Below are 16,368 nucleotides of genomic sequence, written 5' to 3'. Positions count from 1 at the left end.
TCTGAGGCCAACAGACCGCACTGCCAACACGAGGCACGAGCACTACTGGCGAGTAGCTGCCGCCGCGCGGCCGACGTCCAGCAGTTGGTAAACAGCAGCCAACTTCTCATTCGACGGTGACCACCAATCAGGGCACATAACACAACAGCCTATAGACAACAAAGGTTACTTTCTCCCTCCACCGCAATAACCCATTAAAATAAAGTTCCTTCTCCTTCTTCCTTAAGCGATCAGTGAAACTAACTGCTTTTTAAAATTATGACGTAATGGCTTGCGCTGTGAACTGTAACCACAAAATAAAAACGACACTGCATAGCTAGAATGTCCCATTGGCCCCAGAAGAAGGACGCTGCAACCGTGGCCGAAACGTTGGTTTTTCTCCAGCAGAAGTAGTGTTTTACAGGTGTGAATTAGTACGTGGGTAGGCAGTGGTCGCAAAGGCTTGTTTCATCAGTGAATCTCAACTAGAACGCTCTCGCTTATACAAGTGTTATCGTCTATTGCTTTATTCACAGCTGTAATTTTTTGCAACTGTATGTTTCAGAATAAAATTCAGTCGTCAGTTGCAAGTTTACTTTATTTCTGCTTTACTGGTTTTTCATAAATTGATTTATAATGTGAAAAAGCTTACAAATTTAGGTATATTATAAATTTGTAGACATTAGCTGAACATTTATGCATAGTATAATAAGAGTATTACTTAGTATTGGTTTATAAAATGTCATTATCTTCTTCGCGGAAGCGTAATGGCATAATATATACAAAAATGTACAAATTGTGTGTGATGGTTTTAAATGAAGACTAACAGTTTGCAGTAATTCAATTACATTTATATACATGTCAAGCTGTTGTGCTAGCAGCAAGGAACGTATATAAAAGGATATAAAAGGTAAAACTAAGGTAGATAAAGAAATAATATACAACACATTTGAAAAACTGCATAATTTCAATATGTAATTGGGACTGGCTAATTTTCACATTTTAAACGAAGTGTAGCGTAATCAAACTATTGTCTATTTGACAATGCAAGTTGATTATTCAGGATAATCTTTTTAATTTGGATGAGAATGTTTATATGCTCCAGATTCCTCTAAAATGTTCATTTTCTGGCCCTTGTCAACTACATGCAAAATTTACATGCTACGCAAAGATGGAGGAGGAAATTTTGAAATGCTATAGGAAAGTATATTTACATGAATTCTCACCGTCCTTGTTCACTAAGTGTTCACGAATGCTTACACTATACTGTATTTTATACACCCCACATTTGAGAAATTTGTCTGTTGGAGGACTCTCACTGTGTGTAAAGAGGAACTTAGTGACGTTGATGGTGGTAAAGCACACTGCCTGCTCCCAAGATGAATTCAAAAGTAATTACTTTACACTATCATTCAAGGTATTACATACAAAGAAATTTTTAAAAGAATGTTACAATGGCCGTATAAATAATCATCGTTCTCAGACGGTTTCTGTAGCATACGCAGTAGACAGTGCATTGAAATGTGTTCATATCCACATGCATTTTGCGTTGTGTTAAGCACAGTAAGCCGATCACATCGTAACGAAGAAAGACTGCCCTCTACGGCAACATCATGCCCTCCGTACTTATCTGGTGACCGGGCGAGGAGGCGCAGTGGGTAGCACACTGGACTCGCTTTCGGGAGGCCGTCCTGATTTAGGTTTCTCCTGATTTCCCTAAATCACTTCAGGCAAATGCCGGTATGGTTCCTTTGTAAGAGCACAGCCGACTTCCCATCCCATCCTTCCCTAATACGATGGGACCAACGACCTCACTGTTTGAGCCCCTCCCCCCAAATCTACCAACTCCGCTGTTAGCGCTACACATAATGAAAGGTAACGTTCTACAAATAGATACAAAACCCTAACCTTCCCATCGTAGTGCCAAGGGGTATACTAGTATTCACCACTACAAGTCACTTATTTGCAGTCACCGACCAGCAGTGACGTCGCTCTTGGCACCATCCCAAATGTTTCCTACACAGATGTGGCACTTATGAGGATCTCGTCACCCACTGTGCGCCATTCTTATCAGTTACCCACGCTCAAGCTAGATGGACTCCTGATAGGAGTTAGGAAGTCACGACTGCGCTGTTTTCGTGCGATTTTCTGCTGCCAGCTTCAGTAACACTCGACGGTCCGTCACTAAATGAAGTCTGCCTAGTCTTGATTTGACGGTGGGCGTCCCTTCGTGTTTCCACTTCAAAGCCACATCATCCAAACAATCGACTTGGACACCTTTAGAAGTGTTGAAATGTCCCTGTAGGATGTGTCACTCTCTGACAACAAATGACTAGCCTACGTTGACGTCACTCTGATCTCCTGAGCAGAAGATGCTGCTGTTGCTGCTTGTCTAAAGACAACACAACACTCCGTGTCTCCTTTTATACTCACCTGTCCGCCTGTCGTGTCAGTAAGTGTCAGTTACGAATTCTCGTTTGAATTAAGTCTTCTTTTGTATTTTGATTAATAAGTTACTATTTGTTACTTCCTTAAGTCTCGCCATAATCTAAGACTGAATGTGATTCAAATACAAACTTCTTTCAATTTAAGTGCTGTGCGGTTCTTTCGTACGAGTAATTTCAAGAAGCAAACAAAAATCATTCCAATTCGGGCTAGAAATCAGAAATGTACGCGGTGTCCAACCTGTCTACAGCTAAATTTTGTTCTTCGCCCATCATGTGGCGCATTTCAAAGTGGAATGCAAGTTACACTCGGTCATCCACAGGAGGGATTTAGTTGGCAGCGTGAGGGGTTTTATTAATTTATTGAATTTCACTACTGCAAACCACCTTAGTGAATATAAACTAAGAGTAACATTGATAAAGTAACATCTAGCATACAAATTTAGTTAACCGAACTACCGGTGACATTCTGGAAATGTTCAAATTGTATCATGTAGGCTCTTAGTGAACATGTCTGCATTATACGCTCGACTGTCTGTCTTTGTACCCCACATGCATATTTAGTTCCTGTGTATAGAATGAGATGTCCCATGAGGCGTGGTTGGCTCTAATTCAGTTCATAATTTCCCATGATTGTCTCCGAAGGTTAAAGTCACTCGGTTTTCCAAGAGCTGTATCACAATTTCTTGAAATCCGCATTACCAGTATGTTCCCAAGCCTTTTTCTGTTTGTTGAAATAATCAGTGACAAGTTGCACAAAAGACATTTTATTTCGTTTGTGTGTAACAGGTGCCTAGTGTCCTTATTGAGTAAGTTATGACTATCGCATTATTTACAAGTGCCAAAAACAAGACGTATGTAGCATATGGTCATATGTTTCATAGTCGTTCACACCAATATGAACCGCATGACCATAGGAGAATACTGCATACATCTTATTTCTGACAATCTGGCAAATAATGTGATAATTGTAATCCTCTGCATAAGGGCACCATGTGCCTGAAAATAGCCGAGGAAATTAAATTTCCTGCGTACAACTTCTTACTCACTATTTCAACAAAAATAGAAAAACTGTTCCCGAAGACAGGTAAAAAAAAATTTCCTAGTGTTTCTCGAATATCAGATTTGTTGTTTTATAAGCATTTAACTTCCACGCAGTTTTTTTCTAGCTCACTCGTTTAATAAGTGTGCTGTCAGACGTCGAATAACTTGGAATACGATGACTGTTTCGATTTTCTTCTAAATTCTGTAGGAATGGTCTTCGCAGCTGTGATGTAATTATATGACATAGGTCTGGTAGCCAAAAGATGGGAGAGATCTTAATCGTGTCCGGAAACATTCTCATTGTTGGATTTAATACGATGCCTGTTTCTTTCATGATGGAGCTGCTTGGCCAGATGGGGCAGCAGTGTTCTGTTGCTGAATAAACCAGATATTAAGCATCGTTCGTAACGTAGATGCCAACGAGCTGCACGTGGTGCCGCACAACTTCTGTTTATATGTTTATCCTCTTACTGACTTCTGCAGTTTCCTTTATCAGGTGTTGCTTTTTGGTAAACGTTCTGCGTAAAAAAACGGATAGACGCTTAGGGTTTTCTTTGTGAGTTTAGATGACGGTGTTGAAAGAAATTCGAAGTTCCAAGTTTAGAAGACTGTTGTTCAGCTGAAGGAAGGAAATCTCCGTCGAAGTTGAACTGGGCTGTAGCCTGTATTTGCAGAATTAGTTACTGGTTGCGGCCAAATCATTTGTTAGTTCATCCTCAGTTTTCTTAATTGCTTGACTCTGCCTTTCACAGATAGATCGGAATTTCTTGAAATATCCCAATTTTAGAGATATCGTCGGAGGCACATCAACAGCGTCCATGCTGAGGAGCAGAAATGCTAAGATGAAGCCTTGAGAAAGACCATTATTCACTATAATTTATTCGTTCCTTGTATCCCAAACAATCACTTGGGATGGATTATTGCTAAGCCAGTTTTCTTGCAATGTTGCAAGCGCACGACAGAGAATTAGACTAAGGATGTTAGACATTTATCCTTGTCTCCAAAAAGTGTCGTATGATAACACTGTGATATTACTGTCCGAAAGAACGGTATACTATTGGGAAAAAGACCGATCGCCTACAAGGCTTTTCTGCGTACTTGTCGTCTTGGATTCCAATTCATTAGTGCTTACGTTCATAAATATTTCAAGCGTAACACCATGAATGTTACCCGTACTTCCACACACTGTTTTCAGTTCTGCCACGTCTGTTTATAGGGGTAGTAGTGTATAAATGTAACATCAGCAGTCCATGCCAGTGACAAGCTTCGAGGTGGAGTTGTTGCTCACAAACCATCGTTAACCAGTTTTAAATTGGCAAATGCCTTCTTCCATTGCAGACCTTCAACACGCTACTTTAATCCGATCAAACCAGTATGTTCCCATCTGTCCCACATTCTGAGTGACATGCTAATGAGATGACAGCTGCAATTTTCATAAAGATAAGGGTACTTACAGTTATATGTCGACCTTTGCCATTAATATCATTGTGTGTGGTACTAGAGCCATAGACCCATTTGCCGTAAATCAGTTTCTCTCTCGTCTCAAGCCCCTGCATCGTATAAAATTCCATGGAGAATTATTCCAATGGCTAAGACAAGAGATGAGCTCTTTCCGCAGTGTGTTAGGAAAATCACTTTCAGTTTCTCGCCTCTTAATTTAATATTTGCACTTTTTATCATGATTAAAACGAAGAAAGATTTTAAGGCCACAATACAACTGCAAAATGACCATGTCGGAAAATGCATTAGTTCAACACGAAAACAGTTATAGTAATCAGTTTCGTAACAATAACTTCCATTGTTTTTGGTAATTAGTCGTATTAATGTTTTTGTTGGCTTTATTTACATGTCATTGCCAGAATGCCCCAAGTATGAGTGTAAAAACCAAAATCGGATAGTTAAAGGTGATGATATCATTTAAACTGTTTCATAACAGTTAATATTTATTGGCCTCACTTTGTCCCAGTCAAAGTTAAAGGCATTAGTGTCAATACCTTTTTGCAGTAAAAACAAGGAACCTACCACAGGTACAACAATTTGTTCACAAAAAAATTCGTTTATGTCTAGTAATGCTTACTACCCTAGTACAAGACATGTGAGAAACCGGCTTCCTTGTTAATTGCCTTACATGAACGTCCAACGAAATTTAAATTTTCTTAGACGCGTCTGGTGGATGTGATAGTCGACGTGATCTTAATGAATTGAGTGTCGGACTCAAAGTATTGTTTAAATTGTAGTTCCGTGCTTGTTTATTGTTTACAGACCTCTTTGCTACGGTAAACTCTCTTAACTATGCTATCAACAAAGTTGGTGTTTGTACAACGAAGCTGGTCATGTTTCGTTTCATAATTATACTCGAGGCAGTGCTCGTCGGCGGGAGATTTGCTTGGCTGTTTTGGTCGTGTAAGTCACTTATTTTTCTTGGGTCATCCTGGACTATTCTGATAGCCTGCCCCATATAAGGCATATAATATTCGCTTGGAACAAGGCACTCACTCAACTGTCAGAGACCTATGTCGTCTGTAGTGGTACAAAGAAGAGTTATTTTTCTTGAGAGATCATAAATGAAAAATGTTTCGTAGCAAGAATTTTAATAGTTTTTGATGTGTTTGCAATAATATATTTCTTTTGTTCACCTATAGTAGAATTTAACCCGTTGATGGAAGGTCTCGTTAGTGCACGTAAGACAAAGTAAGTGAAGAAACAGTAGTTAATTTATATTCCTAGCGTTACTAAAATTATTTGGAATATTACGTCAAACAATATTTCCTATAAAACCCGTAAATACAGTGAACTGACCTTAACGAATATGAATGTTATCTAACCTAATTTCCTCTTCATATCACCATGACTCACGAGGAAGTTTACTACCCGGTTGTTAGAACAGATAATATACGAACCTGTCAAACTGTGCCATATGCTTAATATAAGATAATTGAAGAAAGCTGTTTTACAAGTTAAAACGTAGTTTGATACTGTGAACAGCATATTGTTTTCTATATGACAGACTACTTTGGCGTGCATAATTATCTGTTCAATTTAAAGATAGCAAGGCAGAATAGAAAATCTTTTAATACGCAGTCAGTTTATAAATTTGTAGTAGAAAATGTGGACCTCAGAGCCGTAGTATCTCGATGTATCTCACTGCAGTGGTCAGCGGAGAAACCGGCAGACTATCATTTAGAACTCATTAATGATTCATGAGACATCGTCTCGGTTTTTGATTAAATCCACTCCAATCTGCACGCAGTCTGGCTGTAAAAGAATATTTATGGCTCTCAGCCAATAAAAGCCGCCCACTAATGGCGATTTCAATAAATCCAATAAGGGCGGAAGCTGAAGTACTGATTGCACGAAATCGGAGGAATTGGTAATCTGCTACTACTGCTGCAGCATCGTTACACTGACTTACGGACAGTGGCGTGCAGTAGATATATTTTGGTAAACTCCGTAAGTTTAACTGGCGTCATCCTAATATCGTTCTATTCCTTCATTAACAAAAAACTTGGCGCAGACATGTATTGGTTCTATACTTTTTGTGTCATATTTTGCTAAACACTGTTATCAACTAGGTTATAATCTTACAAACATCAAAAATCTTCTCCGAAGACTTAAAAATTTCATTATTGTCTTTTTCATTCCAGTGTACAAGGATTGGCATAATCAATTGGGAAAATAGCACTAGTGAAAATAAGCTATTGTTATTGTCATTATTTCTGTTTTCCGTCTTTCCATTTATTGCTTTAACCACTTGGGCGTATGTACCGTCTGTGCAACCAACCGAAGTTTCGATTCATTTATTTGGGAAGTGTCGTCAGTGCCATGTAATACATGTTCCCTGTTTTACATACAACAAACGTATAGTGTAGTAGATATAATATGGGCCTATATTACATTTTTTCGTATCCTTTCCTTGTTTTATGGTTTAGAAATCAACTTCTGTAGCATCAAGTTCGTAATGTGAACTTTTCGTTCGGTGTAGCTTACGAGTACCAGCTCTGCTAACTCATGTGTGTGGTTCTGGAGATGTATTCGTTAGTTTCCATACTCCACGTGACCAATTTCTGGCGTTCTTTTCCACACATGTGTTACATCACATATATCACTTGCACTTTCCATTTTTAGTGATCAGGAGATGTGTGTTTCCGTTGTGTAGTGTTGCGAACGGTTGTTGTGCGTTTGTCTTTCTTTTTTTTGTGTTGTAGTTTGATATTTTTCATTTGTTGTACATGTGTGTGTGTGTATGTATGTAATTGTGCAATTTTTCCATGAGAGGGTTTTTTTGATATTTCTTTGTTTGTGCATGTGTGTGTGTGTGTGTGTGTGTGTGTGTGTGTGTGTGTGTGTGTGTGTTTGTGTGTGTGGTCTGTGTTTTTCTGTGGGTAAATGTTTATAGTTCATTTTATTTGCTTTTATTTCTTTTTTTCAGTAATATTTATAAATATGTTCTTAAGTGTGCGTGAGGGGAAGGGGAGGGAGAGAGAAGAGATAAAGGAGTAGCATTAATTATTGTTTGCTGGTTACATTTCGGTTTCTTGTTGTTTTGGTGGGTAGCATGACGAGAGAGTTATTGCTGATATCGATTAGGTCTTTGAGTAACTTCTTTTCCGTTGACTGACTCTTTGTACATGAAAGTTTTCTTTCAATGTCAAGAGCTTTGTGTGATGATTATTCACTCTGATAAAAAAGAAATAAAGAAAATAGAAAATTTTTCACACAGAAAAATACAGACACACACAAATAAACAAACAAATATCCTAAACACCCTCTCAGGACAGAATTACACGTAGGATACACACACACACACACACACACACACACACACACACACACACGGACGCACCCACAATAAATGAAAAATATCAAACCACCACATAAACCAAAGAAAAACAAAAGACAAACACACAAAAACAAATGGTAACATTACACACCGAAAACACACACATCTTGGTCACAAGAAAATGGGAAGTGCAAGTGATATATGCGATGTGACAAATATGTGTGAAAGAACACAAAAAATTGTCCAGGTGGAGTATTAAAACTACCGAATATATCTCCAGGACCACACATATGAGTTAACAGAACTGCAAATCGTAACACCGAACGATAATTTCATATTACTAACTTAGTGCTACAAAACTTAAAAAAACTAGATAAAGACACGACAAAACATAATATAGCATCACATTCTATCTACCTCATGATATGTTTATTGTATGTAGAAAAGGAAACATGTACTTCAGGCCACTGATGATGTTTCCCAAACAAAATGAAGCTAAGCGCGCATGGAAATGAACAAACAGCTTTCAATCGGTTGCATAGACGGTACATACCTCCAAGAACACTACTAAGAGTTTCAGAATAATTTTCAGTCATTAGCTGCAGATATATTTTATTATGCTTCACCAGTTCGAACAAATAAATTTCTCTTCTTTACAAAATTGGGGATATTACGAACCTTTAAACTCCATTGCACATTTGTGTAAAAACGAGGAGTCGATTTTATAAACTTGCTTATCACTGGTTTAGCTGATATCAATATCTTCTTCATAGAAGTGTAACGCCATGACGTGTCCAAAACTGTCAAATCGTATGTGGTTGAACGTTATACTAAGGCGCCCCTAACCATTTTGTTGCTAATGTCGCTAAACGGCAAGGTCATCTGCGATCTGAATCATCATCATCATTATCATCATCTAACGCCTTCATCAAGTGCTACTAAACTCAATAAAATAAGAATGGCCAGCAACGAATATCAAGCAAGATTTGTACAAAAGCATTACAAAAATAAAAGCATCAAGAATATAAATCCCTCTGCATTCAATTAAAATGGCTTTCCTCATAACAAAGACACTACAATCGCATTTCATAACATACAGCTGATTTTTTTTTTAAAATGTGATTATCAGTCTTGATCACATATTTATTTGTTCTGATAACCGGTTTCGACCACGCCTGTGGTCATCTTCAGACCGAAATGCTATAAGAACGGGAACTTCTTACTGGTGGTAAATCACAGGCGTGATCGAAACCGGTTACCAGAATAAATAAATTTGTGATCAAGACTGATTTTTGGATACTTCGAATGAATGCCTGATATGGTAATGTATACAAAACAAGTTATTGTGTACCGTGTTGTAACTGCAAGTGGTGTGCTTACTCTGTGTTATTGTTAGCAAAACTTTACACAAACTGATTGGCCAATACAACTCACATTACCAATAAAGAAATACAGTCAGTGCAAAATACATTCAGCCCTTTAAGCACGGAATCCTCTGGCCCTGTTCAAAACTGGTAACTTTGGTCACTGTGCACATAACAAATAAATGAATTTGTCTTACCTCTAAAACAGTGACAGTGGATCGCCATATATTCTGGTCTTACATGCAGAAGAAAAAAATATACTAGCTACAGGCTCAGCGGTGTGCAATGCTGGCCGTATTACTTTTAAATGAACACGACATTCTTTTGCCTGATAAATGAAAACCTTTAAGAAAAATTCTATGTCTTTGAAAAACGTACGGCCATGACAGGGAGGTGGCACTGATTTGGATACATTACTAACACTGAACTTTTCAATAGTGAAAATGAACTCCAAGTAAAGATTCACTTTCCAAAACATCTGATAATTGAGATTACATTACTCTGAAACATTACATCCTTTTTACTAATTGAGTTACAAACAATGAAATTTATGCAGCTACTATTATGTTGTTGTTGTTGTTGTTGCCTTTAGTCCTGAGACTGGTTTGATGCAGTTCTCCATGCTACTCTATCCTGTGCAAGCTTCTTCATCTCCCAGCACTTACTGCTACCTCCATCCTTCTGAATCTGCTTAGTGTATTCATCTCTTGGTCTCCCTCTACGATTTTTACCCTCCACACTGCCCTCAAATGCTAATTTGTGATCCCTTCATGCCTCAGAAAATGTCCTACCATCTGGTCACTTCTTCTTGCCAAGTTGTGCCACAAACGTCTTTTCTCCCCAATTCTATTCAAAACCTCCTCATTAGTTATGTGATCGACCCATCTAATCTTCAGCATTCTTCTGTAGCACCACACGTCGAAAGCTTCTATTCTCTTCTTCTCAAACTAATTATCGTCCATGTTTCACTCCCATACATGGCTACATTCCATACAAATACTTTCAGAAACTACTTCCTGGCACTTAAATCTATACTCGATGTTAACAAAATTCTCTTTTTCAGAAACGTTTTCCTTGCCATTGCCAGTCTACATTTTATATCCTCTCTACTTCAACCATCATCAGTTATCTTGCTCCCCAAATAGCAAAACTCCTCTACCACTTTAAGTGTCTCATTTCCTAATCTAATTCCATCAGCATCACCCGACTTAATTCGACTACATTCCATTATTCTCGTTTTGCTTTTGTTAACGTTCATCTTATATCCTCCTTTCAAGATACTGTCCATTCCGTTCAACTGCTCTTCCAAGTCCTTTGCTGTCTCTGACAGAATTACAATGTCATTGCCGAACCTCAACGTTTTTATTTCTTCTCCATGGATTTTTATACCTACTCTGAACTTTCCTTTTGTTTCCTTTACTGCTTGGTGAATATACGGTTACTACCCTGTCTCACTCCCATCCCAAACGCTGCTTCCCTTTCATGCCCCTTTACTCTTATAACTGCCACCTGGTTTCTATACAAATTGTAAATGCCTTTCGCTCCCTGTATTTGATCCCTGTCACCTTCAGAATTAGAAAGAGACTACTCCAATCAACATTGTCAAACAGCTTCTCTAAGTCTACAAATGCTAGAAACATAGGTTTGCCTTTCGTTAATCTATTTTCTAAGATAAGTCGTAGGGTCAGTTTTGTCTCACATGTTCCAACATTTCTGCGGAATCCAAACTGATCTTCCCCAACGTCGGCTTCGACCAGTTTTTCCATTCGTCTGTAAAGAATTTGCATCAGTATTTTGCAGCTGTGACATATTAAACTGATAGTTCAGTAATTTTCACATTGTGGGGCAGCGGGTGGGTTTTATTTGTAATAAATGTTTTGTTTTTCCTGGCCTATGCACCATATGTGGGGTGGTGGGTGGAATAATTGATATGAAGATTCTTGTTATTTATTTATGCTGTTTGCCATTCTCAACACTGGCTCTCTAACTACAATATTTGCAACCAGAAAGTGATTAGCAAAACGTGAAGCCTGTAATTAGAATTCCTAATGCTCACTTCATCTCAGAAATAAATTTATAGCTACAGCTTATAGTTCCAAAGAATTAGGAGATTCTCTGGGATTCATAATCAAAGGCGATTCTCTCTAAAATATTCACTATATTCTGAAAGTCACAGACCAAACAGAATCCACACAATCCAACTACCAGAGCAGTTCAGAGTCTAATGCGCTGATGCAACTATAACTGTTCAAATTAAATGTTTAAGTGAATGCTGGCCATAATTTGATGATAATGTTCATGAAACGCCACGCTAATTAATGGTAGAATATCTGTCCCGCAGCGGCACGTGAAAATACGACATACGCAAACTAAATATATATCATTAAAGTCATCGCAGAATTAACACTTCACTCGAAAACGATTTCATGGTTACGCATATCCCGAGTAACTTATTATGGCATCCAAGGCTGTTTATAGCAATGATACCGCCTCAACGCGACTTCCGGCACAAGTGGTGCGCTAATCAGCGGCTCGAGAGAACTGGGGCCTTTCTTCTCTCGCGTCGCGTTCTTATATATAAAGCCGCGGTGCGGACGGCTAAAGGAACGCCTGATAAAATCCTCTCTCCTGACTAGCCGCTGGGCTAGTAATGCACCACTTTAAGTTATCGAATAAATCATTGCTTCCTTTGCTGATGGCCGATGAAGCTGTCAATTTAAATATGCAATCAGCACACACATAAGCAATCATAATAAATGACTGATGTGGCTAAGTCAAATGTTTTTGGCGAGATAATTAATTTAATTATACTACACACAGTTGATGAGCTCTAAACTTGCCTTTGGAGATACGCTGTCGCAATAGTTTTATAGTTATTCTTTACGATTATAGCGGATCTCCCTTCTACTTAAATTTAATCATCCTAGCTTTATTTATTCGCCTACTTAATCTATCTTGCTTCCTTAATTTTTAAGACAAAAACCAGAAAATCATGAATTTCAACTAAAATTTTAATTTGTGAGATCCAGAATACTGTTTCTACTAAATTATTATGCAACAGGAATCTAAATATAAATTTTTCAGTTTCTAGCTCTTTTCTGATGCGCCAATGATATTTACAGGATAATGTCCAAATTTCAAAAATGGTTAAAGTTACTGAACTGATATTCAACACATATTGATTTAGTATTACTCCTGACATGAGTAGAAACGTTGCAAGTCATTTACTTGATTTTTGAAGTATTGCGCAACATTTATGACGTCAGAGCTAGTTACAGCGAACTAGCCAGGCACACAGTGGAAAGACTGATGTGAATTTTATAAGGCGTGAGTAGGCTGCTTCCCTACAACATCTGTCAACACCTGCTTTCTTTCGGATTGGAATTATTATATTCTTCTTGAAGTCTGAGGCTATTTCGCCTGTTTCATACATCTTGCTCACCAGATGGTAGAGTTTTGTCAGGACTGGCTCTCCCAAGGTCGTCAGTAGTTCCAATGGAATGTTGTCTACTCCGGGGGCCTTGTTTCGACTCAGGTCGTTTAGTGCTCTATCAAACTCTTCACGCAGTATCATATCTCCCATTTCATTTTCATATACATCTTCTTCCATTTCCATAATACTGTCCTCAAGTACATCGCCCTTGTATAGACCCTCTATATACTCCTTCCACCTTTCTGCTTTCCCTTTTTTGCTTAGAACTTGGTTTCTGAGCTCTTGATATTCATGCAAGTGGTTCTCATGACTATTATGTAACCTAACTAAAAAAGCATAATGACATATCATCAGATTACATATACCTGTGTTAATAAATCCTAGAAACATTACATAAGTGAAGTTATAACTACTATTTACATCAAATCAGTTTATGTGCATTCAAGGATTACTCACCAATTGCCAATTATAAGCCAACTCATCCACACTAATGTGCTGAGAAAGCGAAACTAAAAAAATATTAAACCATCTTTATACTGCTTGCGAGAAGACTTGTGCTTCCACATTTATATTTCCAATAACAAATGTACTCGTAATGCCTACATTATAATCTAACACAAGGTGGCTTTACAGAGCACACCACAACAATTGCCTACTCCATCCTCTTTCGCTCATAGGCAGCTACCCACTGCTTTGTGCCAAGCACTCTTTTACTCCAACACTACAATCTCAGACCAGAAACAGTATCTTTTGTTCTGTGATCTTGCACAGTTAGCGTCCGCTTTATAAAGCCCATCAGAGACATTCATTGTTTATAATATAATAGATTGATATTAGTTTACATTAATATCATTACAATATTCAGACGCCACATATAAGTGTAGCATAGTAGACTTCTTTCAGCATATTAATGCACCATGTCTGTGAGGCATTTGTTTGTCAACTGTAATAGTATTGAAACGGGTTGGCCTGCTATCAGGTCCTGGTCTGAAACCAATGAAACATCTTTGGGATGACCTAAAATTTGGATTTCGTTCGAGACCTCAATCTGGAACACCACTACCTTCTCTACCACTACCGAGCCTTGTGAATGGAAGTCTGAGGGGCTTCGAGCATTTACTTATGTAATAAAACGGAACAACTACATCCATCCTCACGATGTTGTTTATTATATGGCTACCAGTTTAGGCACTTCAGTGCACCATCTTCGAGGCTTAACTGGCGCTGAGGAGATGCGCACCAACCGTATAAACGATTCATCAGTGGCCAACATCTATGAACTGGTTTCACAGACTATTTGTAACAACGATGTTATCTCTCCAACCATCTACTACACTCCTGGAAATGGAAAAAAGAACACATTGACACCGGTGTGTCAGACCCACCATACTTGCTCCGGACACTGCGAGAGGGCTGTACAAGCAATGATCACACGCACGGCACAGCGGACACACCAGGAACCGCGGTGTTGGCCGTCGAATGGCGCTAGCTGCGCAGCATTTGTGCACCACCGCCGTCGGTGTCAGCCAGTTTGCCGTGGCATACAGAGCTCCATCGCAGTCTTTAACACTGGTAGCATGCCGCGACAGCATGGAAGTGAACCGTATGTGCAGCTGACGGACTTTGAGCGAGGGCGTATAGTGGGCATGCGGGAGGCGGGGTGGACGTACCGCCGAATTGTTCAACACGTCGGGCGTGAGGTCTCCACAGTACATCGATGTTGTCGCCAGTGGTCGGCGGAAGGTGCACGTGCCCGTCGACCTGGGACCGGACCGCAGAGACGCACGGCTGCACGCCAAGACCGTAGGATCCTACGCAGTGCCGTAGGGGACCGCACCGCCACTTCCCAGCAAATTAGGGACACTGTTGCTCCTGGGGTATCGGCAAGGACCATTCGCAACCGTCTCCATGAAGCTGGGCTACGGTCCCGCAAACCGTTAGGCCGTCTTCCTCTCACGCCCCAACATCGTGCAGCCCACCTCCAGTGGTGTCGCGACAGGCGTGAATGGAGGGACGAATGGAGACGTGTCGCCTTCAGCGATGAGAGTCGCTTCTGCCTTGGTGCCAAAGATGGTCGTATGCGTGTTTGGCGCCGTGCAGGTGAGCGCCACAATCACGACTGCATAGGACCGAGGCACACAGGGCCAACACCCGGCCTCATGGTGTGGGGAGCGATCTCCTACACTGGCCGTACACCTCTGGTGACCGTCGAGGGGACACTGAAGAGTGCACGGTACATCCAAACCGTCATCGAACCCATCGTTCTACCATTCCTAGACCGGCACGGGAACTTGCTGTTCCAACAGGACTATGCACGTCCGCATGTATCCCGTGCCACCCAACGTGCTCTAGAAGGTGTAAGTCAACTACCCTGGCCAGCAAGATCTCCGGATCTGTCCCCCATTGAGCATGTTTGGGACTGGATGAAGCGTCGTCTCACGCGGTCTGCACATCCAGCACGAACGCTGGTCCAACTGAGGCGCCAGGTGGAAGTGGCATGGCAAGCCGTTCCACAGGACTACATCCAGCATCTCTACGATCGTCTCCATGGGAGAATAGCAGCCTGCATTGCTGCGAAAGGTGGATATACACTGTACTAGTGCTGACATTGCGCATGCTCTGTTGCCTGTGTCTATGTGCCTGTGGTTCTGTCAGTGTGATCATGTGATGTATCTGACCCCAGGAATGTGTCAATAAAGTTTCCCCTTTCTGGGACAATGAATTCACGGTGTTCTTATTTCAATTTCCAGGAGTGTAGTTGATGGTTGAAGCGACAACATGGTGTTAATGTGCTCAGCATCAGTTAAGGCCCGAAGACGCTGCACTGAAGCGGCGAAACTGGTAGCGATACAATAAATGACATCGTAAGGATGACTGTCGGTGTTCCATTCTAGTACTTGGCTCCTCAGGAACAATAAATTGTCACACGTCCACATACTTTCAGACACCTCACAGAAACTGTTCAATGTATATTTCAAGCAGTAACAAAGGTGGCACAACCTATTTTAATGTACGCTATGAGTGTCCGGCTACTATCGATCAGCTACTGTGCGTCACAGAGATTTCTGCGTCACTATCCCGAGTATCTTTTGATTACTTCCTGCATGATGTGCTGTGCGCCGGCATTTGCGCACAGCAGTGGGGAGTTTACAGCACTGCAGGGCAGTGCTGGGGATTGTGGCGGGCCGCGGTATGCCCGCCGCTGCAGAGGCGAGATGGCTCCCTGGCAACGCGACGCCCCGTAATTTTCCAGCAATTACCACCCAGCTGCGCCGCTGCGGCTCTGCCTTTATTGCTCGGCAAACGCCGGCCAAAGAAACCGCA

This window comes from Schistocerca gregaria, chromosome 5, assembly GCF_023897955.1.
Source record: "Schistocerca gregaria isolate iqSchGreg1 chromosome 5, iqSchGreg1.2, whole genome shotgun sequence".
In the NCBI taxonomy this organism is placed as follows: Eukaryota; Metazoa; Arthropoda; class Insecta; order Orthoptera; family Acrididae; genus Schistocerca; species Schistocerca gregaria.
This window is presented reverse-complemented; position numbering follows the sequence as displayed.